Source organism: Dinoponera quadriceps, unplaced genomic scaffold, assembly GCF_001313825.1.
Source record: "Dinoponera quadriceps isolate SergipeBrazil2010 unplaced genomic scaffold, ASM131382v1 scaffold5784, whole genome shotgun sequence".
NCBI lineage: Eukaryota > Metazoa > Arthropoda > Insecta > Hymenoptera > Formicidae > Dinoponera > Dinoponera quadriceps.
In genome coordinates, this window is record NW_014559724.1 from 355,722 (window position 1) to 381,916 (window position 26,195).

Genomic DNA, 26,195 nt, shown 5'->3' on the forward strand with positions numbered 1-26,195 from the left:
GCAATAGCGGGGCCCGTTTTCGAAAGCTACTTCCGAGCGTTTCGCGAGCTAAGCGTAACAAGCCCGCGGCAATTCATTGAAACTTGCCGCAATTCATCGCGCGACGTACGTCGAAAGAGACGACATCGCGCGGCAGTGTTTGCGCGCGCTAGTTTTCGTCGGAGAAGAGCCCGGCCTGAGGTGACATTATTGACGTCTTCATTCGCGCTCAACGATCGTCGACACGGCTTCACGGGTTCCGTTCAACTTTTAAATCAGTGACGCGATCGAACTCTTGTTCGCGCGCTACCGAGATTGATGGCGGTTGTTCTTCTTCCCTTGCAGAGAACGCGGCGACACGGCGGCGAACTTGAAGGAAACTACGAGTGCCCGACAAAGGCTGTAAAACGGGTGCGAGCGGGGGAGTCGAGTCTGATTCGGGAACCGGTGGGATTCAAACACGAAACCTGGGTCAAGGTAGGTCCGTCGTATAATTATTAAAAGATAATGCGGGAAGTTTGCAAAAGTTCACCGGATTTTTCAGCGTATTTCTTTTATTATCGTTACTCGGCATTTGTTGCCTTCTCTCTCGGGTGAGTGTCCCAGTTAGTGATGAAGTAACCTCATCGTGAGGATAAATTAATAAATTAATAATACACGTGTTAAATATTATGCATAAAATTTATTCCGTTCGGAAGTTTGAAATTGGGACACCGTCACTAATTGGGACGTTCACTTAAATTGTATAATTTCGCGTTTGTAAAATGACTTATATTTTTAAATCAAATTATAGATGTTCCGATGAATTTTTGCGCACAAACCACTAATATAAAAGATTCTCAACAAGAAATAAAATAAATAAATTACGACAGATACTTTTGTCAAATTTAAAATAAAATGTGTAAAAGATATTTGAACGAACGCAATTAATAAGTAAGAACATCGTACAATTAATAAGTGAAAGGAATTCGATCACCCTCCTCGTATTAAAAAAAACCCCGATTCGCAATAAAAGCAATTACGATACACGTCAGCTTTACTTCCGCATTTATCTCAAACACTTTTATGAAATGTATTAAAATGCAAACAGCTTGAGAAAAACTGCATGCATCCATCTTCTATTTTGCGGAAATAATTTATATCTCCCGCAGTCTGATAAAAATGCAAATTGATTCTCTGGAAAAAAGAAGTAATCGCATCACAGAAATAACATTAATAGCAAGAGAGCTCTCGACATCTTATGAGAAAACAGTTACATCGTCGTTTTCAACGACGCTCGGAAATTTTAATGGATTTTCGCACCACTCTTGCTTGACAGCTTCGACATTAAAAATTTTGCTGCGTCGTTGGTGATTTTAACCAAATTTTAGCGTGTCGCCCGCATGCGCCCGCTATGGCACTCGAGCGGATAATCGATAGAATAAATTATTCCATGTCGATCATATAGTGTGTATAAAGTAACTTTCGTACCAACGTTGACGCGGAAAATCGTATTCCGTCATCTGAGTCAATTTAGCAGAAAGCTCTGTTGTCTACCGTGTTGCAATTTATAAATTGCAGTAATAATTTTATTATTGCGTATTCGCTTCCGCGGCGAGAGATAAATATACCTAGAAAAACAAAGCTTGTTTGCTGAATCAAGTATTAGTTTACTTTCTATTCCAAAAGACAAATTTGTTTCAATCAGAGAAATTTTATTAAATCGAAAAAATCTTTTTCTCCGTTCAGATGTAAATTTTCTAAATGCGTAAAGAAATATTACAAGAATCAATAACGATTAGACAAAATATGAACTAAGAGTCGCAATTAAAATGAATTTTCATTATCCATTGTGTTACTCTCTAAATTTCTTGGAGCGAAATCTCACTCGGAAAATACAGTGGCCGGCAAATCACTCGAATTCGAGTGACCTTTCACTCATATAAAGTGAATTCTCCACTCTGAATCGTCGAATGAATATTTTCACTCGAAATTGAAGAGTGAATCTGACATGCTTCACCGTAACAGGCGCATATTCGCTCCAATCGATCGAAACATTCGCTCATACGGAATCAGAACCCACTCTAAGCATGAAACATTCATTCTTGCGATTTCGAGCGGCAATATTTTCGCTATATAGCTTCGAGTGGAAATACCGCCACTTTCAACTTGTTTTCAGTGGGATTCCACTCCAAGAAATTTGGAGAGTGCAGCGCGAGAGAAATTCAAGTTGTAAAACGAAGGCGGAGATTTAATTACGACTTCCGCGAGGGGAATAAGTCAGAATGAACAATTCTATTAATGACGTTACAGCTGGTAAGATGAGGAACTATTAAATATACGTTCACTGAAGAATACTTCGCTAGGGTCGGTTGATCACCGTACAACACAACGTTGCATTTGTCATCGAATTTTCGTAACTGCCAGTGGAGCGAGCCAATTTGGCGGTCGCAGGTGAACATTGTCTTCCGTTAATTAATTTCGGTCCGCTAAATTCGCCAAAAGTTTCGCGTGGACTGGAAAGTGGCTGGGAGTATACCGTAACTTCTCTCAGAACATAACCTTGCGCTTACACGATGAAGCCCGCACTGATGCAGAATGAAACAGTGTGAGGGGCGCACTGATGGCAATAGGGCTCATGGAAAGCCTCGGGGTCAAATACCAGAGGCGTGCCGGTATTTCGAGTCTGTCTGAGCAGAAACGCAGCCATCTGTACGTTACCTCGAATTAACTTTTGTGATACAAGGCTAAAACCTGGCCAGTTCCAGTAGCAAGACTTGATTCGAGACTTTTCTTTTCAGTACGCAGCCTGAGATCCACGTCGTCCATGTTACCTCGTTAAAACCGTAAAATCGTAACCCGAGTAGAAACTTAAAACGGGCGTTAGAAAGGCCCGCAATTTTTCCCCATTTCTATTTAGGCCCTATACAAAAACATAATGTTCGTACAATTTAAGGCCAGTTTTGTCAATCTAACTGAGACCTACGCCCTGTGAGCTATAGGCCTTGTTAGAGGCACTCACGTCACGTCGATGCCTATTCAGAGCTTATTCACGAAATTTCATCCAAGATGTGCCTTTCTAGGCCCAATTAAGACTATTTTGGGGCATACCTACATCCAGAGCCACCGTAGACTTGAGGGACGCCCCGGTTAATTTCTACCCGGCAAGTCTCTCACGCATTAAATGAACAAATAATATTCCATGCACCATCGCGTGCCATTGTGCGGTGAGAAAAGTGTCGCGTGAAAAAAAATTCACTCGCGGCACACACTCGTGCGTCGCACAAATCAGCTCTCGGTGGCGGGAACGCGTCAAAAGCAATTGAATTGTAGCGCTCTTCTAGAGCGAAATTCTCGGTGGCCTCATTAGAAAACGAGTTGACGACATCATCCGCGGAAATAATCCCCCCCGAGTTATATTATCCGATTAAGTTCGCGAAGGGTACTCACCGGCCGGGCAAGAAATGTTCTTACGTAATCCTCGCGGTGGTTAACTCGGGCATTAATTAACGACGGTCATTTGTAACGTCACGGATTGCCTCGCGCAGTTCTCGGGTATAACGCGACCTTTCAAGATGCCACACTGGAATTAACCGTTCGATGGATAACCTATCGATCGCGAAGGGACTTTCGGGGGGGACGAGACGGCGCATTGATCATCTCGGCGACCTGGCCTGCCGGGCAAGAAATGGTTGGAACTTTAGATCTCCCTCGGGATCACGTGGCTGGTATGTACACAGGGGTAAAATGGGTCGAGGGAGAGGGGGGGGGGGGCGAAATTTCAGGCCCGGAGATTTCACCGCACTAATACCCGCCGGGCAAGAAATTTCAAACAAGATCCTCGCGTCGGCACGTGAAATTAATCCTTCGCATGCAACAGTTGAGGCGTCGTTGCGCATAATAGCGCGCGCGGCGCCCCGAAATTACGACAGGTGGGACGACTCGCGCGTGCGGAGATTAAATCGCGCCCGCGATATTCCGCCGTCGCACGCGATTGCACAACGACGGGCACGCGAGCCCGCCCGACCGACACCGCGCGTTTGATTTTCGCACGATATTCCCAAACCGCGAGCGAAGTTGGAAACGACCGTCGGCGCGCGAACGCGGATCCTGAAAAGCGGACGCGAGATAACGGAACACCGTGGCCAAGGCGGAATTTGATCATTTCCGTGTACCTGGTAAAAAAGAAAGAAACACAAACAGCCATTAAGATATTTGCATGGAAATATAATCGGACGGATAAAGGGGGAAAACAGAGGAGAGAGAGAGAGAGAGAGAAAGAGAGACGAGCAGATCGTCGCGAGGTGGAATCTTCCGGTCAGACTTGAAAGCGTCGGATGGCGGTTGTTCAGAAGAGAAAGCCGCGGATAAAGGACGTAACACAAAGGACCGAGTTTAAGTTAGAAAAAGCATGGGGTGTCGCGGGACAGGACACGCGGGGGGAGAGAGCTCGGATTCCTTCCAAACGACTACCTTTCGATTCCATCGGAGTTACACGAGCCGCTGGATTCCGATCCGGCGAGCCGGGCTCTATTTCGTTCTGTCTCCTTTCTAGTGGCAGCTCCCTTGATTGGCACGGCAAAATCAATGCTCGAGAAAGCGAGAGAGAAAGAGAGAGAGAGGAGGGGGTGGTTTCGTGACGATCGGATGTGCGCACGCTTCGTTGCCTCGTGTAAATCGCTCGCGCGAGAGCCGAGCGAAATTTGAGGCTCGCTGGTTAGGAATTGCGGGTTAGTGCGCGAGCTAACCATTTCCCCACATGATTTCTCGCGCGGCCAGCAGCGGGCTCGTTAAACGAGAATGCATCCGTGCCGCTTTGGCGTAAAAAGGATTTACGCTATGGTTTTCATTTGATTTTCAGGCTTTGTCCCAACGATACGCGTACGGGGAAAGAGATCGTCTTTAGGGAGGGGAGAAAAGGAAACAAAATGCTGCGGTAATACACGAAAAAAATGTTGCGGTCGCTGTGGATATTCGAATAGCGCGAAATAAACGCGAATTACACAGGAAGTTGCGAGGGAAAAATGTCGTCCGGCAAAATATTTGACATTTTTCGCTGCCGGTGGGAGATCACATTCCGTCACGCGCGCATTGTTCCGAAAGGCGATGCATACTTCGTACGCTTTCGGTTACAACTCGGGAGAGTCGAAATTGTTGCTAAGAGCGCGAAGCGTGCGAAGATGATATTTCTTGGCTGGCATAATAGGCTTGTCTTCGCGAGATAGTGGCGATATAGAGAATAATATGGGTACGTTTTATCATTGGCGAATGTAGGACGAAGGGAGGCGCGCGCCGTTACGAATGGAGCCACTGATAACGCGCCCGTACGGTACGCCGCGTTTCGAACTTTAATCGTAGTTTACAGTCGACTCGCTAGTGCTCTAGTTTCACTTAGTTTCGTGTAACGTGCAAAATCGCAATTCCATCGCGTGGGACGTATCTCGCGGGAAGAAGAAAACGTTCTCTCGCGAAAAACAGCTTGAAGAGTGTACTTTAACGGACGTTCGCGCTCACACACGGTGAAGTCGTGAACGTATTAATATCGTCTCGACAGTGTGATTCGATGGAAATATTCACACACGTATACACACACGCACACACACACACCGTAACGTTAAATCATCAGCCTTAAAATTAGATCATACCATCGCTCGACAAATCATACGCAATGCTTTTTCGACTGCAAACTCGTTCGCAACCGCGGGACAATTGATTCATTAATCACGTGAATCGTGCAACGCGCGCGTTTCGGTCCGCAAATTAATACAATGAACGTCGGATTCTTCGATAATGCACCGAGAACGGAACCAGACGGAAATTAGCGACAGCGTTAACGGCAGGACGAGTCCGTTCTTCGAATGTGAATGGCGGGAGAAGTTGCGCCTAACAGCAGTTAAATCCATTCATTTACCAGACCAGCCTCCTTCCTCCTCTCGGAGAGAGAGAGCTCTCGGTGTGTTCGCGATAAATGGAAAAATCCACCTCACTTCATCGCGGACTTCGCAAGAACGCAGCCGTGCTGCGTTCGATGTGGCGAAATTCCGCGGTCGACTCGCGCGCATTCCCGCTATTTAAACGAGTGCGCGCACATTTGAGTCCCGAGTACATCCTCTGCACACTACACGCGCGTATTATAGGGGCATACACGGCCGTACAAGGAGCACCCTCTCGTGGCACTTAAACCGGCTTCCACCGGCCGGAATCGGCCCGCGCGTGCACCTGTGTCAAACATTATGCAGGCAAGCGGAAGCCCCTTGAAATGCAAATGTTTGCTGCGAGCGCAATTAAGGCACTAGGCGCCCGGAAATCTCGACCGTTCCTCGGTTTGCTCATTGTCGAAGAGACACGGCTCCCTTGGCAAAAGTGCCGCGGTGAGTCGGCTTGCATAATCGAGAGGCCGTTTTCAGCGGTATTTCTTCAAAATGTTTCCTCACTTCGTCCCTCTGAAGAACATCCGAGGTGTCTGTGACGTTAAACAGCAGGCAATACGCGACGTTTTAAGAGAACGCACATACCTCCGGCTCGAAGAAACGTTTCAATTTGTCCGCTGACCACATTATTGACTTTATGAAGGTGTCCCTTTGAGGGATGATTATAGCGGTTGGCCATCCGAATGGCAAGGTTGAGATCCAGCAATTAGAGATACTGTTACTTAAATATGGAAAGGAGAATTGAAACGTTCCTAAGGTGAATCTACAGGATTAGCGATTAAACGCGAGGAAGCAATATTTCTGCGCCGCAAGATAGCACATACACGGTGAAAGAAAAAAAAAAGCGTCGAATGTAGACCGCGAATGAGATAAAAGCGGTATCGTTATGTGGGTGGTGGACAAACCTTTGTCCTGATAACTGGATTGACGGTCCAGACGGGTATGACAGACATTCTACGCGTCACAGCGCAATCATGCGATATCCTCGGTTGACTGCGTCCGTATCCCGCAGGGATAGCGCCAATAAGACTTGGAATGTTTGTTGAACGGATATCTGAAATTGTCACGACTATTCCGGAGCGCGTGGAAAATCGCAGAATGGACGAATGGGGAACGGACGAATGGGAACCGTTCTGTTATCTTACGCAGCAGATAAAAATGTCCGTCGAGCTGCTCCCCTCCCGCTGTAGGGACTTTTTGTTAATATGAAAAGTCTAGTCGCTAGAATATATCTCTCGGTGCGAATTCCGTCCGGGAGAAAATGAGTACCTTGGAAAGAGCTTCCAATTAATCTTGGACCCCTTCCGAGCGATACTACGGCGGGATTCGATATTTCCGGCGTTTTACTCGAGGTAACGAGTCATCTTAGCGAATCAACATTTTACCCAGCACACAACGGCTTATCATTGCCACGAACTGCAGCAGGCCGTTATTTGAATTCCGCAGGAATGCGATCGACCATTTTTCTGCCTATCCAAGATCCACCGAGACGAATGTTTACGTCTCGCCGGAATCTCGGGAGGAGTTGAAGAACTCGGCGATTCCGCGTCGGGAAAACGCGGAGGCAACGCCGGATAGACATTTCCATTACAAAGACGACCGCTTTCGGGTGGATCAAGCCGCAAGGACGACGCCACTCGAATATGTATGGCGAGACACTCGTGAAAGGGGCTGCCTGACCTCTAACTCGAAATATATTCATCAGACCAGCCCCTTCGACGCCTCCTGACGCTTCCGGGAGTCTTTTCCGCGTTTCCTTCGATCCGAGAGAGATCTGAGAGAGAGTAAATATCAAATATCGTGATCGTATTCAATGTTACGTTGATCGATATGTGTGCTACTGAAATATGATATGTTTGAGCGGTATTTACTATTTGTGATCCGAAGAACTTTAGGATAGCCGACGCATTGTGATTTAAAATACGCCTGATACTCGCGCCTCGATGTATCGCGGAATGTGGAAGCGATTTGAACGGCACTTCGAAGAATTCACGGGATCAAGTGTAACGCGTATAATAGAAAATCGCTTCTTGCCTTTCTCTTGAAAAAAGTTGCCTTTTCCTAGCGTTATATGTTTCTTCGAAGATAGGTCAATATATAAGAGGGCAGTCCGATAAGTACTTAGCCTACAAAAGAAAAACGAAAATTTTGGAAAAGTGGCGATTTATTTCTCAACATAGTCTCCTTTTAGCTCGATACACTTGACCCAGCGATGCTCCAACTTCTTTAACCCATCTGAAAAATACGTTTTCTTGAAGTCTGCAAAGTAGGCCTCCGTGGCGGCGATGACCTCATTCGGCCAAATTGGTCGAATTGGACTACGAACTGCTGCCCCATCCACCGTATTCTCCAGATTTGGCCCCGTGCGACTTTTTTTGTTTCCAAACTTGAAAAAGTCACTCGCCGGGCAGAAATTTGAGTCGAATGAGGAGGTCATCGCCGCCACGGAGGCCTTTGCAGACTTCGAGAAAACGTATTTTTCAGATGGGTTAAAGAAGTTGGAGCATCGCTGGGTCAAGTGTATCGAGCTAAAAGGAGACTATGTTGAGAAATAAATCGCCACTTTTCCAAAATTTTCGTTTTTCTTTTGTAGGCTAAGTACTTATCGGACCGCCCTCGTATATGGCGATTCGTCAGTTGAATTGAGCGATATAAAATTATAAATGCAGAGTGCAGCATTTTTTTTCTACGTCATCGGTACGAAACGAACAAAAAAACAGATTGTGTGGGTTCGTCATCACCCTTTCAAAGTTGCTATATAAAATAAATGGTCCCGTCTGCGATTTTATTTCGCGTCCCTGGGAGGGATTCCAAAGAGTGAGCGGCTGAAAGAAAATGCGAAAGATGCGTAACTGAATTTAAGCCGTGCGAGAGTCCCCGAAGCCAAGCAATGGGCGCATAATGTGGGGCACCGAAGGGACGCTGCGTGAATTGATCGTATTCGCCATTTCGTCCCTGGAATGGAATTTTAGCTCGTCTGAGATAAAGTCAGACGTGAGAGCAAAGGAGAAATAATCTTAAGAAAAACAGAGAGAGAGAGAGAGAGAGAGAGAGGGAGAGAAATTAAGAATAAAGAAATAAATTAAAACGGAGCAGAAATAGGAATTTAAACGAAATAAGATAGAATAATGAAAAATAACAATGGCTAAACTTAATCAAGCAGATAAAAAAGGAAGTACGAAGGGAAAATAAAACAAAAGCGACAAGAAAAAATTGGCAAGGGAATAAATTAAAAGACGCAGCGTGGGAGGAAAATAAGAAGGTAATAAGTGAATATAACGACAAAAACGGGAATGCAAGTAAATATGGAAATGAGAGGGAGATTAGCCAAGTTGAAAAAAAAAACATGGACACAACTTTTACAGGCGAGTATTAATTTCGTTTGATAAGATAAAATATTTCTCTTGAATATTCATTAGTTCAGCCTGAATCAGAGGAACGAAACTCCGGAATTACATCGCCGATAGTCACGTGAATTTTAATGTCTCAATGCCGCCAAGTTCTGTAAGAATTCCGGGAATTCTTTGCGACGTTAACATGGCGCGATCACAATTTGGAAATTTTCGCACCGAGGAAACCGTTGTGATCCGGAATTGCCATAACGTTAACGGACAGAATCGAAAATGACTATTGTTCTAATCATTTATGGAATATGATCAAGATTGCTCTGCCTGAGGCACAACTTTCTCAGCGAGTCGAGCATTGTACGTATGGTAATCAATAATTACGATCGAAATGGATATTACCTTTGCGAGGATAATTCCCCCGATAAAAATATTCATAATGGAGCCAAATAACGGAAATTGCGAGAACTTTATTTTTCTGAGGAATAGGAGAAGAAAACTTCGCGAGAAAGAGACGGATGTAATTGAGTTATAAAAGCTGTAGGTATTAGAAACTTTTTATAGCCGTGCTGGAAATTAAGGGTTATATAGTCTTCAAAAGTGGTCATATAGTCTTCAACATTTGCGTCACAGAGAAGGCTATAACAGAAAATCAAGCGCGGACTATATTTTCAACAATTGTTTATGTAAATTAAGAGTTTCTCGCAACGTTTTACGAATAAGGTAACGATAATTCCAATACACGTGCGTAATTAATTTTCCGACGACGTGAATCTACTCGTCAACTTTCAATATTCGGTTCGCGGCTCCACAAAATCGACTTTCCTCTAATTTCCGAGCGTTTCAGTTCGATATAAATTTAACAGTTCCGATCACGTGCATGCATTGAAATTATATGAAACGTTACATGATAAAATTACAAAAGTACCTTTTCGCAATATATTAAGTTTGTAGAACACAAAATTATGTCACCACGATCGTCCTTGGAACTTCAAGTAACTCTTGTAGGAAATCCGAGCTTGAAAATCACGAGAGCAATGATAACCTTGAAGAACGAACAGTTTCCCGAAATTAACGAACTATTTACTAATGTAGATGCAATCTCTGCTCGAAAATTGTCCACGTCGCATTAGATTTATCATAAATAAACGAAAATTACACAATAATTTTTTTTGTCACGCGAATAATTTTATATAGAATATACCATTTTTATTCATTTCTATTATATTTTATATCCTTTAAATATCATTTATGCACAAATTTCAATAGAGAAAAACGTTTACAATATAACATATTTAAATTTTTTATCTGAATACATTCACACGATGATAACACGTGAGATATTACCTGTGCTTTGTGTAATACACAATATGTTCCGCAATAGTTTAAAAAGGTCGCTGTAAATGATGAGAAAGATGCATGTGTAATATGATACAAAGTATCAATTAGAAAAATGCATTTGATTCTCATATAAACCGAATAATTTTCCATATCAAACGTGACACGATTCATATAAATTGATTAATGCATTTACTTACACGGAATCGGAAGATTTCGCGTTTTTATTAGGTCGTATATTTTGCAATATATTCCATTATTTTCTGAGATAATGAAATTGTTTCGCGAAACCACGTGGTGATAAGCGATAAATTTTCCACGCTAGCCGACGTGAAAAAACGTGCGTCGATGTATATTATTTACTCAATAATTAAAAAGCACGTGTGCAAAGTAGAAAATGGATATTCGCCCACCTACCTACCGCGTGCATTCAATACGAGCAACATCGAATTCCATGTCACTTGCGTATATAAAATATCCCATTATTTTATTTCACGTGAAAATGGCGATAAAAGCCCTACAACTTTTTGAGAAAAAATAATATTTTTGTGCTTTGTATTCATTGTCAAACGGGATTGTCATTATGACAAATTTTTCGTTATTTCTATATATAGAGAATACATTCGATTTTGCAATTATTTCGGAATTGCTTCGCAACATTCCATTCCAATTTTTGAATGAAACAATATATTAACAGGTCGAGGCAATATGCTGCGAGCAACCATTTAGGATTTATTGGCGGGTCTCCGGACAAGAATACATGTCCATTTACAATTTCATAAGCCTGAAGGGAGGGCTCAATCTGATGTACACACCGGGGTAAATCCTACTTTAATATTTTCCACACTTAAAGTTGGGGGGGGGGGNGGTTTCAAAGCTCAAAGCGGAGCACCAGACTAGGATACATCACAGAAGCGCAGTTAAACGAACTTCGAGTTATAATTGGACAACTTTTGTACGAAAGAAGCGTCAGCTTTAATTATTTTCAGCGAGCAACATTTCCCCATCTTTCCATTTCTAGTGGGAGTTGTTACGCCTCGAAAAACTACAAGGAAATTTATACAGCAGTGTGTCACGCCACACTGTTATATTTAGGGCCATTTCCACCAACTCCGGTTAACCTAACCGACTGACTCAACCGGAATTGACCGATCGCATTAACCAACTAGCTAAACTGATTGAAAGCGCTTAGTCAATTCCGTTGAGTTAACCGTCGGTTAAATTCAAACCGGAGTTGATGAAAGTCAGCGTTAAACGTAAAATTTGCACAGAATTTACGTGGTGACGGATGAACCGGTGGAAGTCGCACGGTACAATGATCAATCGTTGTTTCGCCTACACCGTGAAAATGGTTCTCAAGAGAGCGACGAGGTAGACGCTAGTTATGATCTCGATTCCCTCCTACGTAGCCTTGGTGTATCTTCAACGTGCACGATGGATGACATGAAAGTGCTGCAGGTACATCCAATATTTATCAAAGATACGATGCGCATTTTTCAATATCCCCGATATTCTTTCCCCGCGTCGACATCACGTTACCGAGAAATCCCGTTATTATTTAACCGATATAATACCGTTCGTCTAGCAAGCTCTCGCGGAAACCGTAGAATCCGATGATCCTCGAGCTGCGTTCGATCATCTCTTTGCCAGGACGCCAATTCCGTATACGTCCGAGTCGAGGGAGGTCGACAGGCAGTTAAAAATTCTGCGGAAAGGTGAGTTTTGACGAGAAACGTTCGCGAGGCAACATTCGAGGAGAGACTCTAGATTGAATCTTAATTACACGCGATCTTCCGCCATCGAAGTAGACGGAATCTTCAAATACACAAGCGAGACCTTATCGCGCTCGTAAGAAGCCGGCGATGCTCCCACGTTAGCAGCTAAGCCGGCACGGTACATTGCTTCACGGCTGCATTCAAAGAGACGAGATACGCTGCGCTGCGGGGAAGAATGCTCTCAAAACGAATCGCCGGTTTTCATTACGCGATCACGGGGAATGGGAACGAGGGAAGGAGGAAGGTTAAGTTGTTACCCGGCCGTGTTCACGTTTATTCCTCAGCGGTGCCGTTTTGGCTATTGCGCAGTTGTTGCGAATTCGCCGTGAGACAAAACGACCGGACGTTACTGATTTCATTTCGCGACACGTTACACACACACACACACGTACTGTGTTATTTCGTTATCTCATTCACGTTTGCCCCCGCCTGCGACTCGCTTCGTGTGTCCGCGCGCGTGTTCATTGAGAAGTGCAGCAAAGGTCGAGGGAGGACCTATCGATCTCCGGTTACAGTGCAGTTTATTGAATCTACGACATGCTCGGTTACTTGGTCGGTTACACGTAGAAAGGAAAGGACCATCGAGTTTCGATTCTGATTGGTCGAAAGTGCCGGTTCCGGGAAGTTTAGCGAATGACTGCGGGTATAATAACGTTTCGGCGGATTCGGGAGACGCGCGCAAAATTGAATTCAATCGCCTGTGTTTTCATGAGAAAAGCTAAATGGCGCTCTCTTTATTTTACGAAAGTAGCTGGTCTGCCCGAGAAAACGGCAACCTCACCGCTCAAATTTATTCTTCGAGCGTGTGGACCGTGGTTGGCTGTTATTCCGCGAGAAATTCTCCTGCAAAGAGAGGCCTGGGGAAGAGACAGAGAGAGAAACTACGAAGCTGAAAAACAGAGTGCGTTCGTTCGTTCGTTCGTCTCGCTTTACGCACGTGTGGGATTATTTTATTTCACGTTTTCCGTTTGTTGGAAATATAAAACAGCGGAACGACTACACTCCGCACGGCAACGCAACGTTTCCTTGGGAGCTTAGGCTGTCCGATCAGCTCCGTGGTTAATTCCCGAGACCACAGCGGACGGAAATTCAGTTTAATTAGTTGCCCGTCGAATTATTTGTCAAATTACCTCGGTAAAACTGGTGGGGGCATTGCGAAGTCCAAGAATAATTGGTTGGCCAAGCAAACCCACATACGAAGAAAGTACGGCGACCGTTCCGGAGTCGTACAGCGCCGCGAAAGAGTCGATATTTAGACCGGTGTTTACCGTGGCTTAATTGCGTTTGCTTACGTCGTTAATTCGCCGTGGTCGTGACATCCTCGCGAACGCGAGTCGTTTCTGGCCGAGCCGAACTTCGTCGTTTCTTCTCGCATCGCCGAGAGTTTTTGCCAGACTAATGGGCGTATTTTCCGCGGCCTTGAATTCACGGGGATGTTGTCGGCTGGATAGCGCGATACCGAGATCGCGTTAATTAATAGCCGTTGAATTATGAGCACCGCGTCGTTCCAAAAATTCATGATTTCAATTTGAACGCACTCCTTCCTCGGAGCATAATTAACCCTTTGAGTACTGAATTATTTTAAGATTTTATGCCCATGGGTCGGATTTAATTTGTCGCTATATGCATTAATATGTAAAAGTAATACATTTTATGTCAAAGTAAACAGATGACGAGTCTCACTCGTCAAATGTACCGAAAGGGTTAATTAACGTTCCCGCTTGTGAGTAAATTAATATCGTTCGTTTGAGATATTAATACATTTTATCCTTGCAGGAAGTGTCGTCTCTCCTTTTTTATTTTAGATCGACGATAAAACAGCGGTCTTAATTATAAACCGAGGGAAATTGTAATCACAACATTCGCGGAGGGCAATTAACGCATTCAAGAGACGCAATTCGAGGGTAACGAAAAACGACAACGACTGAGATACTTCATTTTCCCCGAGTATGTTCATTGTCGGTAGTTTAATTAGCGAGTCCACCTCGGAGGTGTAATTAATTTCCGCGATTCCTCGTAATGTTTATGCGCCTTTGGCGTTTATTCAGGCAGCGGCGGACGCAAGAGCGACAGCGTGAGGATCCCTGAACGGCCGAGAGGAAAGTAGCTCGAATGGTGGACATATTCAGCATAGCCGTCGGGTGGAAATTGCTTTTCCGCCTGCCGTACAACAATCACGCGTACCCTCGTGTGTGCGTGACGCATACGCACACACGTAAACGCCCGGGGCTCTCTGATATTTTCAGTATACGCGATACGCCGCCCAGCGCGCAAATAGAATCCGTAAATCCTCTCTTTCTCTTTTCGTCTCCCGCCGTGTATACGCCCCCACACCCGTTCCTTCGACCCTTTTTATTTCTCTCCGTGATTGTATTTCCTTATGAGAAAGTGTTGAACCCTCCGTCTCATTCGCGTGCGACAATTCGGCGTACGGCTACGCGATCTCGTTGATTTTCTTTCGTCCGTGTCGACGAAACGAAGGTTCTTCCTCTTGCCGCTGATAACGGCACGTAAAAAAATACGTAGTTTCATCATTTTTTTAAACTATAATCTGATCTCCTCCGAGTTTAATGCACGGAGACTGCATTTGTAGAAAAATATTGCGAGTCCGCAAAAGCCCCGGTGGTCGAATCGTCGATAATTTCATTGATCCGAGAGATCAGTCATTTTATAAACGCGGAATCGAACGTTTACTCTGCAAACCGGCGAAACGTGGTGGATAACAACGACAGTTATTTCGGCTGAACATGGCATATATGATTTTTTGTTACCATAAGAGAAAAATACAGCTGAAAATCCGACGAATTCTCGCAAAACTCCAATAAATAGGGAAACGAGACAAAGGGGAAATTGGAAATCTTCGATCTCTCGTCAGAGCTTCTAAGAACGTTCACGTTCGTATTGAGATCAAAAATCGACTCACATCGTAGAGAAGGATCTCAAATACACTTCGCGCGTCTGCGATTCCCGAGAACCGTCGTCGGGCGGGATGATTGGGAGGGTTTAGGGAATAAAATGCGCAAATACCCAAAATCTCCGCGGTCTTTTCTCATGTTGGTCATCGCCCGCTTCTTTCTTTTCATTCGTCTACTACCTCCGCGATTTTCTTCCATCCTGTCCCTCTCCGTGGCAGTGAAAATCTCTCCCGGTAAATTGAATGGCTTTGCGAGCAGGATGGAAGCACCTAATAAGGTCTTGCCGGCTTATTGAAAGTTGGATTTCCGCGCGTCTCCTCGATGTGAGGACCAGACTGAACCTACCGGAGGTGGATCCCCAGCGCGAAAGAAGCGCAACGTCAGGAATCGCGTCCGGTATTAAAGAGATTTATTAAGCAGCTCGTCTACGAAGGAAAAAAGAAAATTGGGGCGAGACGTGAAAAAATTTTCGATAACCCGTGATCGGACATATTTCCGCAGATTCTTAACTTTCTCGGATTCACGGTGATAAGACGCAAACATGTCGATAAGCTTCTGGAACGTATTATTATTGCAGCTGTTTGCCATTTTCTTAAAAGAATAGACGAATTCAAAATCGGGTTTTCTCCGATAGCTTCTCTCGCCATTGTGGATAACCTTGAGTTGGCAAAGTTAGCCTAACTGGTTGTATTTTTTCAGAATGTTCGGAAGGATTTCGTGATGCTCTAATTCGTTATGCTCTAATTTGAGAAACGTCGAAATAGCTTCGTATTCTCTATCTTCGCGAAGTTTCCGAGCGCGAACGCGCGAATTCCTCACACGCGTGTTTCTGAGAGCGTAAAACAAAAATGTGTTTCCGGTGGATTCATAAAATGCTCCGTCATTATGGCGTGCGTCATCTCGTCGAGGTTGCAGACACAAGACATTGATTGCGTTCTCGATTCCGCGTTTACGATCCCGTAAAGAAATTTTACGGTCGACACTGCCGTAGAAACTGCACCAAGAATAGATTATACCATACTGTTCTTATGTCCATACGTGTTCTCGCGGCAATAACTGGATTCGTGTCGCGACTTAACTCAGATTTTAATAAAGTGTTTTTATAACGTAGGCTTTCCGCAATCAATGATAAGGACCACCCACGAGACATCCCGGGAATTGCAGACGGTTTATTCGCGATCGACGAAGAAAAACGTGTGAAGAAATACATTCTAAAGCGCTAATGTATCATTGATTGATAAAATGTTGAAAAATTTTACACATCTGCACTCGACAGCATTTCAACATTTACGTTACATTGCGTGAATTTTAATCTTTGTACAACAACACTATACATTTTCTCCTTATATTTTATAAAGAATTTTTAACAATTCACGTGCTAATTTTCATCACTGAAATAGTATTACGATCTCTTTTATCACGGCGAAATGTCCGCCAGAAAAATTGTACTCTCTGTACACGCATATCGTGCGCTTGGCTTGGTGTCTCACAGATATTTCCATTCCACAGCGAGTTTTTTACGTAAGCAGCTTTTCACTCACGATGATGCGATCTGTGAAAAGCGGCCTATGCAATTTCGCTCAGTCGTCAAATTGTCTGATAATACGAGAGACGCAGCTCGCGCATGATACTTTATTTAAATTGGAATTGCGCGTGCGCGATCGTTTAACAAATGAAATTGCGTTCATCGCGTATCTGTTCTTCAAGGCGCTCGCATCAGAAATGAAAACAGCTCCACATATAGCGAAGCGTCCGTTATACAGCGTATGAAGCGCAAGCAACGATTAGAGATCCGCTCTGACGTCAATAGCGCCGCAAAGTGGCTGCTGCAACTAAAGCAACATTCACATCGCAACGATCGTGTGTGCTGATAGCGTCGTGTCGCGCGATAACGGCGCCCGATGGCGTAAAGCCCGATCGATAGGGGCGCGTACGTAGCGTACGAGCGTGCATGCTTGCGTGCATTTCGACCGGCGGTGAAAACGACGGATTACAAACACAAAAACAATAAAAGTGAAAAAAATGCCGGCCGGCTACGGACAGGCCAGCTGTGTGCACTGAAAGATAAATTAATCCTTCGAGATTGAACGCGCGTCCGGTTATGTTTGCTTTATTTATCCGTTTGTTTAATTAAGTCCCGCGTCACTGAGGGTGAAACCGTAGATACATTTTCGTTAGAAGATGACATCGGATTTGTGGAAGTAAACCGGAGAAACTGATGCAGATTTCCTGAATTATGGCTTATATTTCCTTGTCTTCTGTTTATCTCCGGTTACACCGTATATAAAATAACATTTACTGTTATATATGTACATACATACACATAGATAATATATAGATATCGATGTGGACGGATCTTGAAATCGTAAAGTAAGACGTCAAAAGAGCGCACGATATCGAATTCTCCGATCATGCATATAATAACAGTCGACCTGAGCGCGTTCGCGAAGATAATTTTTTATCTGGAATGTGAGGGAATATTTCTCTATAATACTCCGCCAGACTGAACCTAATCTACAAAATTGGATGAAATCTTTGAAAGTATAAAACGCCGGCAAGAACACAGCGAGGCGCAAAGTTTCCACTGTATAAAATCCGGATCATTATCCGACAATCGCTCTAAAAAGATTTCATTTGTTTGTTTATACTTCGACATTATCGCTGTTAGCCAAAAGTTAAAGGTTGACTGCCGCTACAGCTGCTCGTTAGATTATTATCAAAGTTTAATTCAACTAAACCTCGAAGTTACGCGTAGCGCGTTCAAACTCGACTTCGATAGTATTATTATTAGCCAGATTGAACTTTGACGATATCGATTTCCATAACGTCGGTGCAAACAAAAGTTTCGCACCGACGTGAACATTATGCAACGACAAAACCAACGACAGCGAATTTGAGAAAGAAACGATGAGCAGTCGGTGGTAAATTTACTCCGGCCGAAACTGGATCAAGGCGATCGTTTAAAAACTCGAAACACTTCGTTCCCCACGACTTTTCATAGAAATATTCCAGAGAAATATTATCCCGCGGGCAAAATTCGACGTGAAATTACAAGCCTACCCGCTGTTATTCGCTCTGTAACATTAAATGCGGACAATTACGCGACTCGGCCAAATTCTTGCGTTTTTCTCGCCCGTCGGTCGACAACGATGTCTGAATTTTGCGCGCTTATTAGTCGCCAAACCGTCGGTATTCCGCATAATTTCTCGGGGGTCGGGGCCATCTCCCCCGGGGCTGTACCTTTTTATTCAACGAGGCGTATGAGGAAAGTTGCAGGGCCGCTGAATTTCGGTGAGCTTTGCGGCATCGTAAAAGTGAAACGTTACCGTCACATCAGCGCGCGCTGAAAAAGCAGTTATTCGCGCGGCTTCAGTAAGAGGGCTTTACGTTTCTCATAAAATTCCGGATATATCACGGGCGATATTGTCGATACAATTATTAATTTTCTGTTCGATTCGATACGAACCCCCGAGCTTTCTGTTTTACGTTAATAACAACGCGCGCGTATGCGAATGAACGGTCCCCATACGCGATGCAGTGACGTCCAGGTCCGACATTTAAAAGCATAAAAGTGTGCGATATCAAATCGCGGAGCCACTTAACCCGCTTTTGCTTTTGAAGTCGTTACCCGATACCGCCAGGGAGTAAAGATTTTTATCCTCCGTGTGGACAAAGGAACCGGCTGTGCATTTCCGTCCATTTAATTCCTAACATTCGGTTGTGCAATCCTAAAAGATAAGACGTAGCGGCAATAGTAGCAGCTGCTGCCAAGTCGGTCAATGACGGCAAAAAGTTCACGCGAAAATCTCGGATTTGTTTCTCCGGCACAACCGTATGATCGGTCTATTTGTTTGCTGCTCACGTCTCGAAGCAAGGTTGTGGACCGAGGCTCACGTTACATTCGTCCGATCTCCGATCGCCGGTTATCGCTGGACGCGCGTGGCGCACGCTTCACACTTCGGAACTGCATCAGAATCTGCAAAACCGCGTTATGTCACCTCGGGACCGCCAAATCAATAGAGCTGCCCGACTGCCGGCGGTTAACTATTTGGATCGCCGCAAGTGTGGGTCCGTGCTTGCGTGGGCGGATGCTGTGCGCCGGATTGTCGTGCGGAGTTGACACGCACACACGCGCACGCATCAAATTGGCGCCGAATCCGTCGCGTGTTTGCCCCTCTTATACGAGTTTCATCAGAGCTTGCCGCGATGAGTCCCCGTCGCGGGGTCTCCCGGACGAAGACGCGCGGCCTATTTCGGGACTCGACGGAGGGATGCGAGAGGTATCCGCGTGCGAGTGTGTAAATGTTAATACCGCAATTTTTACCGTAGGCCTTCCCGCAATCATATGTTCCCGTCACGAGTCGCGGGAAGATTTTCTTTTTTTTCCTTTCCCCGGGAACGATAAGCGAAAATCCTCGACTGCCAAGTGGATTACACGGTAATCCTTCCGCGACACTCGAAAATCTGCCGCGGCGCGGTGCATTATCCCGCGTCCTTTTCATCGTTCCACTCGTAATTTTATATGAGACTAAGCGCCGTAATCTCCTTTATCGCGAGTGATTAGAATCCTCCTAATTTGTCCCCGTGATGATAAAAAGCTGCGCTCAGCAAAAGTTCCGCGAACACGCGTTATATCGTATCGAGGATAATTCCCGTGTCTCCCGATGTACCGTTATTATTACATGAGCTTTTGAAAAGATCTGTAAATTTTGGAGAAACGAGGAGCTATTAAGCGCCATCGTCGCTCGAGGGAAACAAAAGTGGCACCAATTAACGCGTATAATCGCCACGGGTGATATTTAAACTCTTCTCGCGGATTATTCTCGCAATTATTCGAGGACCTCGCGTGCGAGACCGATCCTTTCACGGAGTAACGAACGTTATTGGAGCGCCGGCCACTTTTGTCCTCGAAAACGGAGATTCAAAGTCTCGCGGTCCTAAAGCGAACCTTAATATAATCCACCTCCGGCGTTTGAAAGCTCCCCCCCCCCCCTTCGCCCTTCCCAGGTAGAGTGAGTCGTCCTTATTTTTTTTATCCGTCCGCAGATCCGGAGAATGGGATAGGATCTGGTGAGGGTCCGGAGGGTCGAAATTAGTTCCGAGAGTGGCGTCACGCCAACGTGACGTACCGCCCCGTCGTCCTCGTCCGAGAACATTTTACTCCTCTGTTTCCACGGGATCAGTTATTCGCAGCACGAAGTCACGTATTTAAGCGGCCGCAAACGGCTCCGAGGTTGTATCGTTGTTGTAAAAAATTCGAATAACGTCCCCGGGAAAAATAGGTCGCGCGAGCCCCTCGTGTTCGTAGGAGCGCGGCGTGTTTTGAAAAAATATTTCGCCGCGTGTCGCGGAGTCGCGTAATTTTTCACGCGTTGTCCGAAATGTATCGTCCATTGCTCGTATGTGTGTGTGTGTGTGTGTATCTTTTGATTAAACTCGGTTGCACGATAGAGCCGACGCAAAAAAAAGAAATTCCCGTTCCGCGAAAATGGAAAAATTTTCTATTTTCTATATTTTTTATATCAATTAACCGCTTCGCGCTTCGCGATGCCATTGCTTTCGGTAAACTTCATTTATCCGAATTTATCAGAAACACTTGTATGCACGAGAGAAAAAGAGAGAGAGAGAGAGAGAAAGAAAGAGAGAGGGGGGGGGGATTAAGAGGAGAGCTGCAAAATTTCCAGCCTCCGAAATATCAAATATCACAGCGACTGTGGGATCACGAATAGGCCGATGGGTGCAAAAGCGAGGCATCTGCGCTGAAAGCCACATAGAATTATCAGAACGTTCCAGTCGGTCCTCTGGCGCGCGCGTCCGGACTAAGGTTCGACTAATAAGATTGCTGGAACATACACTCAATGAGCAGTAACGAAGCTGTTTGGAGTCGCTTCGGGGAAATTGGCATAAATGGAACAGCGACTGGGACTGACGCATCCATTGTTAAGCGACTGTAATCAATATGCGCCGGAGTACGTATTAAAGTGACGCTTGAGAGATTCAGAATGCGGATCAATCTGAGATTACGCCCACGCGTACGTTTGTTAAAATGATTAAATTCGTTCATTTTATTCATTAAAAGCCGTTACTCGCGTACAATTCGGCGATTCTTGCAGCCTGTCGCTTCAAATCGATCTGTCTCTTCGATCTCGGCCCAAATCCCCGGTGATAATCGAATCACTTCTCGCGTTGGGTTTCCAAAGGAACGTACATCCAAAATTTCCACTTTGCAATCAGAAACGTCGGGAGGAAGTCAACCGAAAATTTTGCCGGCTCTCGGTGGATTACACGCACGCAGCGAGAAAGAATTAGTTTCCGCGGCTAAAAACTAGGTTTCGTGACTAAATTTCAACTGTACTTTATGGACAGCAAATTCCTTCTTTCCGTGCGAATCGACCATGCGCGCGATTGATCGTCGATTAAGCGAATCGCGTAAAAAACCGAGAATAACCAACGTTAGCTTGTGATCGAGTGGAAAGCGAGGAAACGCGATATCTGAGATATCGCAGTTGGAAAGGGATCGGTCTTCCAAATCGGCGGGATAGAGTGCTGCCGGCTACTGAAATACTTTCGTTTTTCTATATCTAGATGTAAGAATAGACTCGTTCTCGACAATGATATCCGATGTCGCGCGGGTCGCTATTATCAAAATTATACTCCCCCTCCCGTGCCTTTTCACCACGAACCCGAGGGTTCCCTTTATGGCGCACTTCGTTAAATTGCTCGTCGTGCGCAAAGTAAATCGACGTCTCCGCCAACTACTGCTTTAAACTCATTTCACTGCCGTTACGCCCGTTTACCATTCAGCGTGGCTTGCATTCACGTTCCATTTGCAGATCGACTCGACTTCGCGTGAATAGACACGCCTGCCGTTCGAATCGTTTCTTACGCGAACAGACACCCGTGTAAATGACTTTTCGTACAGCCTGCTAATGACTCCATCATTAGCGTTCTCTCCGGAGTCTGAATCCAGGGAAGTTATGACACGAATCCATCGCATCAGCGCTCGAAATTGCTCGCACGATCGTTGGCGCTTCATACGGAAGACGCGTCCCCGAATCACAAAGACGAGAATACCACGTGTGTAGTCTAGAAAGCAGTCAGTGCATTATCACTGAGAAGCAATCAATAATCATTAGCGATCATTAGTTCTAAGTATAACACTGCAAAACAGTAAAATTTCGTTGCGAAAGTCTGTTAATAGCAGCAATTGTTCCCATAAAAAAAAATCTAACTGCAGAAACAGTGAAAGAAGATATTATTTAATATTTCTTTGTTACTATCTTAATCCCACTCTTAAGGTATTGCCAATCATTTTGCCTGAAATATTTTCAATTATGTTTATTTGATTCAATTTGCATCCTATTTGAAAATATACGCTTATCCTGATGAGACTCGAAATTCGAAGCCCTCGAGTCTGCTAACACACGATTATCCGTAAAATATTGTTCCGCTGATTTAATTAGTGAGATCTTCGCAGACTCAAGACTGAAGAGAGATGTGTATTCTGGATTTTTACACAGCCCGCAAAACGAAGCACTACATCGCGAGGCAGTTTCACCTTATTTTACGATTTCTCCGGCGTAACGACGAGTTTCACCGCTGCGCGCTGCGGCTTAGCTGCAAAACAATCGGGATTTAGTGCGCACACATTTGTTACACAAATTCGCCCTCTCCATAGTCAAGCTGCATTAATTTAATTTCAATTAATCAGATGCCTATCGAATGTCACGCGAATGCGATTGATCGGCCGTGACGATGCAAGGGGGGCCAATTGCGCCAATTTGCTTACGGGAAAGGGTTAATGCGCGTTTCGCATTGGACGGGAAAATGCGCGTAATCACACGAAAATTCGATTAGCGAAGTTCCAGGATGCGCGACGGCGATAACAGTTAATTGTGCGTTTCATTAGCGGGCCGCCGCTTTCGCGCAGCGGCCGTACGCGCGTTGCACCTAAAACGGCGGCTTTAACGGCGAGTAACCCGATAGGTTTTATGCCGGCGCACCGGTGTGCGGCTTCCCGGGGCGAATTCGCCCAGAAATCGTTAACCTCGTTTCGCCGCCGAGGCCCCGTTCCTACCGGGCCCCGCCGCAACCCGATACCGATTTGCGAAGCAATCGATCCATCTGGGCAGTCTCGATGTTCTCGCGGTGAAAAGGGAGAAAAAAAGAACAAGCCGAAACTGATACACGCCCTAGCACGAGTTTTACTCGGCGTTTCGCTCTCCTTTCGACGTCAACGATCTAATTACCTGGCGACGTATTAAACGACCTCGTGCACTGCTTCGCGATTCGAATTAACTGCCCGGCCGTTCCGACACGCAGTTTGCCTCTTTCCGGCTCTCGAAATCACAATTTCCTCTATCGACAACGTTAAACGACACGACGGAGATTTCGCACGGGAGAAAGTGACATTTGTTGAAATACTCACAATACTTCCGTCGAAGTAACATTACCAATCTCTAATGCGATCGACTCGCTCGCGAACGTTTTCCGTCCGCTCGTAATTATTTCACGTCGTTCGTGCATGATGGGAGAATTTTATACTTCATTTTACTTTTTTTCTTTTCGCTTTCGCCGCCGTGTGCGGCATCTCGCGGATATTTCTGGCCCGCAAAATAACGAAGTGATATTAATTTAGCTATCCATCATGAGTATAAAAAGTTACTCGCCCCCGGAAAGTTCGTTCGTTACTTTATTTTGCCAGCGTATACTTTAGCCAAGAAAGAGATAGATAGATAGATAGAGAGAGAGAGAGAGAGAGAGAGAAGAAAAGAGTAAAACTCGGGGGATATTATCATCCGACGCTCTGAACTCTTCGATGTGTCTATCAACACAGCTTCAAATGAAGCTACGCTAAAATGCAGTGAATTGAGACGCGGTGCAACGATGCGTCGCCGCTTTTATAAGAGACTTCCTTCAAGGCGGCGCAATGTCGTGGAAAATACTTCACGTCATCCACGATGATCCTGGTAACACATTTTGACGAAGAATGGCTCATCTCTTTCATTTAATAAAAGAATTCAATTTCACGCGCGCACAAAGCTCCCGGGAAGACTCGCGTCTATTTGGAAATGATTTGACGTAAAAAAAAAAAATCGTCGAAAAGTGCGCAACAATTTTTTTCTCTCTCTCGAAATAAAACCTCTCTCTCTCTCTCTCTCTTTCTCTAAGGAAACGTCTCGTTGTGCGAAAGGACGAAAGGAACGACAATCCCTGTTATCCGCAACTGTGGCGCATCCGTTCCCGCTCGTGCCGCCCTCGCATCGCGATACACACGCAGCGCAACGCTACATCCACAACGCGACTCTGCATTCGTACATATACATGCGCAGACGTACGTGTGTACGATCGCGGGGACTCGTGTGCCGCGCGCAATAACGTAGTGCTGCGCCGAATGACGTGACAGCACATAAACCATTGTGAGCTACGATAGATGCGGGGAACCGAGTACGTCGTCATATTGACCCCTTCAGCTTTGCATATTATTCCTCTCCTTTCGCTACGTTCGCTTCGACGAATGAAGCATCGCGCTCTTCGAAATCACGTCTTCCGAATTCAACGCGCGAAAACTGCCTTCTTCGTTTCAACAATGACGCGTATTTAAAAAAAATACAGAAAGTTGAATTCTGCATCAATGAATTCGCGAGCTTCCGAGTCTCGGGGGTGGAGAAATAGAGAGGTCGAATACTTTGAATAAAATATACTTATAAAGGACCGTGTATACTTTTTCGCGCCGCATTTTCGATGAATTATAAATCGCGCGGATAAGTCCAATCTCGGATATCCGAGAGGTATTTCGACTCACAGACACAAGAACAGCGCCGGAGGAGACGGGATGTGGATACAGGAGGGACAGGAGTCAGATGTGATAACTGATTTGTAGCTCGCTATATCGATATCAGCGCGCCAGGCCATAAATCTTAACTTCACGCTTCCGCACTCACGCTTCGGCAACACCCCTGTGGTCTTCCCCTCTTGTGTGTGCGCCCACACAAGAGCTTTCAGCAAAGATCCGGCACGACTCCCCCGTACTTTTCCCCCCTCCGGCATTATCTCGCATTCGATTCGTATCGCGATAACGCCCCTATCTTTTCGGCATGCTTCCTTCTATGATTCATGCCCGCGGAGAACAACCACTTCATCGTATTAATGTAATCCGTCCTCCTCTTTCGGGCACGCGGAATGGCGCAAAAATGATGCGAAAATTCACATTTGGATTATTAACACAAAACCTCGACAAAACTTCAGAATATTCATCCAATGTAACCGAATGTGTACTGAATACAAACAAAGCGAATAACCACGCGTATCCATATTTACAAATTATGCCGTCTAATATGACGTTCCATGGCTTCTACTCCCCTTCACTCTGTCATTACAGGCTATCACGCAAGCTAATAGACCTCCCTCCCACTCTCGTGACGTGACGTAATTGTTGAATGGCCCCCTAACGAAGGCGATTACCGAGAACGGTTCGATTTAAAGCGGAACGTCTCGTAAAACTTAGAAACGTTCGTTGCAGATATCACCGGAATTTTCGGTCGCGTTTCATGCGGAATCGGTTTATTCCGACACCGCCACGACCACGCGTATTAGCTTTTCATCGAGCCGTTCTGTGTATGCATATACGACAGCGTCCTTAACTCCCAGAGCAAACTTTCCCGCGATCCTGCGAAGCGTTGGAAACAAAACGACGACGTTTATTTTCGCGGTGCAGCGGATACGTTCTATCGTCCTGCCTTCCCTCTTTCAGCGCGATAATAAAGTTTTGCGAGCGGAGCAGCCGCGTTTTGCTGCCAACGGCGCGGGAAGAAACTTTTCCTCCGTATTTTCGCCCTGTCTGATCGTCCGAGGACGCGCTATGTAATAATCATGTTATTGTTACTATCAGCGGGAGCATCGCTTTCTTTCCTTTTTCTTCGCTTAACGCATACC

General features: G+C 45.2%; 1 protein-coding gene across 3 annotated transcripts in view; it reads left to right on the forward strand.

Moving 5' to 3' along the window:
• The window catches only part of LOC106750436, a 127,978-nt gene that overhangs the window by 54,556 nt on the left and 47,227 nt on the right, over positions 1–26,195 (forward strand). For all 3 annotated transcript variants that reach the window (XM_014630783.1, XM_014630785.1, XM_014630784.1), the window contains exon 2: positions 325–456. The gene's annotated coding sequence lies outside the window, so the exon portion shown is untranslated. The remainder of the gene's footprint in view (positions 1–324; positions 457–26,195) is intronic.